The following is a 3936-nucleotide window of genomic DNA, read 5'->3' as shown; positions in this document are numbered from 1 at the left end:
ACTTCGTTCCTGAATCGCTTGCTACTCGCCCTATCAGTCCAAATCTCGATCTAAGCTTTCATAACCCACTGGTTCGTCAAATATTTTTGCTTCACAATTCTCTTCGTGAAGCCTATTCCCCTAACTGCACTGTAGGGTACGACACCAGCAGCTTCAGAATGGATTATTGATAGTGGGTGTACCAATCACATGACTGGCAAGAGAAGCCTTCTTATGGACTCAACCTTACATCCATCCGACAAGAGTCACGTCACATTTGCTGACACTGGTGAAAGTAAGGTATTGGGTTTAGGTAGAGTTGCAATCTCAAAGGATCAACACATGGATTGAAGGAAATATGCCCTAGAGGCAATAATAAAGTTATTATTTATTTCCTTATATCATGATAAATGTTTATTATTCATGCTAGAATTGTATTAACCGGAAACATAATACATGTGAGAATACATAGACAAACAGAGTGTCACTAGTATGCCTCTACTTGACTAGCTCGTTAATCAAAGATGGTTATGTTTCCTAACCATGAACAATGAGTTGTTATTTGATTAACGAGGTCACATCATTAGTAGAATGATCTGATTGACATGACCCATTCCATTAGCTTAGCACCTGATCGTTTAGTATGTTGCTATTGCTTTCTTCATGACTTATACATGTTCCTATGACTATGAGATTATGCAACTCCCGTTTGCCGGAGGAACACTTTGGGTATTACCAAACGTCACAACGTAAATGGGTGATTATAAAGGAGTACTACAGGTGTCTCCAATGGTCGATGTTGGGTTGGCGTATTTCGAGATTAGGATTTGTCACTCCGATTGTCGGAGAGGTATCTCTGGGCCCTCTCGGTAATACACATCACATAAACCTTGCAAGCATTACAACTAATATGTTAGTTGTGAGATGATGTATTACGGAACGAGTAAAGAGACTTGCCGGTAACGAGATTGAACTAGGTATTGGATACCGACGATGGAATCTCGGGCAAGTAACATACCGATGACAAAGGGAACAACGTATGTTGTTATGCGGTCTGACCGATAAAGATCTTCGTAGAATATGTAGGAACCAATATGGGCATCCAGGTCCCGCTATTGGTTATTGACCAGAGACATGTCTCGGTCATGTCTACATTGTTCTCGAACCCGTAGGGTCCGCACGCTTAAGGTTACGATGACAGTTATATTATGAGTTTATGCATTTTGATGTACCGAAGGTTGTTCGGAGTCCCGGATATGATCACGGACATGACGAGGAGTCTCGAAATGGTCGAGACGTAAAGATTGATATATTGGAAGCCTATGTTTGGACATCGGAAGTGTTCCGGGTGAAATCGGGATTTTACCGGGTTACCGGGAGGTTACCGGAACCCCTCGGGAGCCATATGGGCCATCATGGGCCTTAGTGGAAAGGAGAAAGGGGCAGCCCAAGGTGGCTGCGCCTCTTCCCCCTCCCCTAGTCCTATTAGGACTAGGAGAAGGTGGCCGGCCCCCCCTCTCTCCCTTCCCCTCCGAGGAATCCTAGTTGGACTAGGATTGGAGGGGGAATCCTACTCCCAGTGGGAATAGGACTCTCCTGCGCCTCCCCCCCTTTGGCCGGCCAGCCTCCCTCCTCTACTCCTTTATATACGGAGGCAGGGGCACCTCTAAACACACAAGTTGACACAAGTTGATCCACGTGATCGATTCCTTAGCCGTGTGCGGTGCCCCCTGCCACCATATTCCTCGATAATACTGTAGCGGAGTTTAGGCGAAGCCCTGCTGCTGTAGTTCATCAAGATCGTCACCACGCCGTCGTGCTGACGAAACTCTTCCCCGACACTTTGCTGGATCGGAGTCCGGGGATCGTCATCGAGCTGAACGTGTGCTCGAACTCGGAGGTGCCGTAGTTTCGGTGCTTGATCGGTTGGATCGTGAAGACGTACGACTACTTCCTCTATGTCGTGTCATTGCTTCCGCAGTCGGTCTGCGTTGGGTACGTAGACAACACTCTCCTCTCGTTGCTATGCATCACATGATCCTGTGTGCGCGTAGGAAATTTTTTTTGAAATTACTACGAAACCCAACAGTGGCATCCGAGCCTAGGTTAATGATGTTGATGTTATATGCACGAGTAGAACACAAGTGAGTTGTGGACGATACAAGTCATACTGCCTACCAGCATGTCATATTTTGGTTCAGCGGTATTGTTGGACGAGACGACCCGGACCAACCTTACGCGTACGCTTACGCGAGACCGGTTCCCTCGACGTGCTTTGCACAGAGATGGCTTGCGGGCGACTGCCTCTCCAACTTTAGTTGAACCAAGTATGGCTACGCCCGGTCCTTGCGAAGGTTAAAACGGAGTCTATTTGACAAACTATCGTTGTGGTTTTGATGCGTAGGTGAGATTGGTTCTTACTTAAGCCCGTAGCAACCACGTAAAACATGCAACAACAAAGTAGAGGACGTCTAACTTGTTTTTGCAGGGCATGTTGTGATGTGATATGGTCAAGGCATGATGCTGAATTTTATTGTATGAGATGATCATGTTTTGTAACCAAGTTATCGGCAACTGGCAGGAGCCATATGGTTGTCGCTTTATTGTATGCAATGCAATCGCGATGTAATGCTTTACTTTATTACTAAGAGGTAGTGATAGTCGTGGAAGCATAAGGTTGGCGAGACGACAACGATGCTACGATGGAGATCAAGGTGTCGCGCCGGTGACGATGGTGATCATGACGGTGCTTCGGAGATGGAGATCACAAGCACAAGATGATGATGGCCATATCATATCACTTATATTGATTGCATGTGATGTTTATCTTTTTATGCATCTTATCTTGCTTTGATTGACGGTAGCATTATAAGATGATCTCTCACTAAATTATCAAGAAGTGTTCTCCCTGAGTATGCACCGTTGCAAAAGTTCTTCGTGCTGAGACACCACGTGATGATCGGGTGTGATAGGCTCTACGTTCAAATACAACGGGTGCAAAACAGTTGCACACGCAGAATACTCAGGTTAAACTTGACGAGCCTAGCATATGCAGATATGGCCTCGGAACACGGAGACCGAAAGGTCGAGCGTGAATCATATAGTAGATATGATCAACATAATGATGTTCACCGATGAAACTACTCCATCTCACATGATGATCGGTTATGGTTTAGTTGATTTGGATCACGTGATCACTTAGAGGATTAGAGGGATGTCTATCTAAGTGGGAGTTCTTAAGTAATATGATTAAATTGAACTTAAATTTATCATGAACTTAGTCCTGGTAGTATTTTGCAAATCATGTTGTAGATCAATAGCTCGCGTTGTTGCTTCCCTGTGTTTATTTTGATATGTTCCTAGAGAAAATTGTGTTGAAAAATGATAGTAGCAATGTTGCGGATTTGATCCGTGATCTGAGGTTAAATCCTCATTGCTGCACAGAAGAATTATGTCCTTAATGCACCGCTAGGTGACAGACCTATTGCAGGAGCAGATGCAGAAGTTATGAACGTCTGGATAGCTTAATATGATGACTACTTGATAGTTTAGTGCACCATGCTTAAACGGCTTAGAATCGGGACTTCAAAGACGTTTTGAACGTCATGGACCATATGAGATGTTCCAGGAATTGGGGTTAATATTTCAAGCAAATACCCGAGTTGAGAGATATGAAGTCTCCAACAAGTTCTATAGCTAAAAGATGGAGGAGAATCGCTCAACTAGTGAGCATGTGCTCAGATTGTCTGGGTACTTCAATCGCTTGAATCAAGTGGGAGTTAATCTTCCAGATAAGATAGTGATTGACAGAATTCTCTAGTCACCATCACCAAGTTAGTAGAACTTCGTGATGAACTATAGTATGCAAGGGATGACGAAAATGATTCCCGAGCTCTTCGTGATGTTGAAATTAACGAAGGTAGAAATCAAGAAAGAGCATCAAGTGTTGATGGTTGA

This window comes from Triticum dicoccoides, chromosome 5A (genome assembly GCF_002162155.2).
Source record: "Triticum dicoccoides isolate Atlit2015 ecotype Zavitan chromosome 5A, WEW_v2.0, whole genome shotgun sequence".
In the NCBI taxonomy this organism is placed as follows: domain Eukaryota; kingdom Viridiplantae; phylum Streptophyta; class Magnoliopsida; order Poales; family Poaceae; genus Triticum; species Triticum dicoccoides.
Note: the sequence above shows the minus strand (reverse complement) of the source record.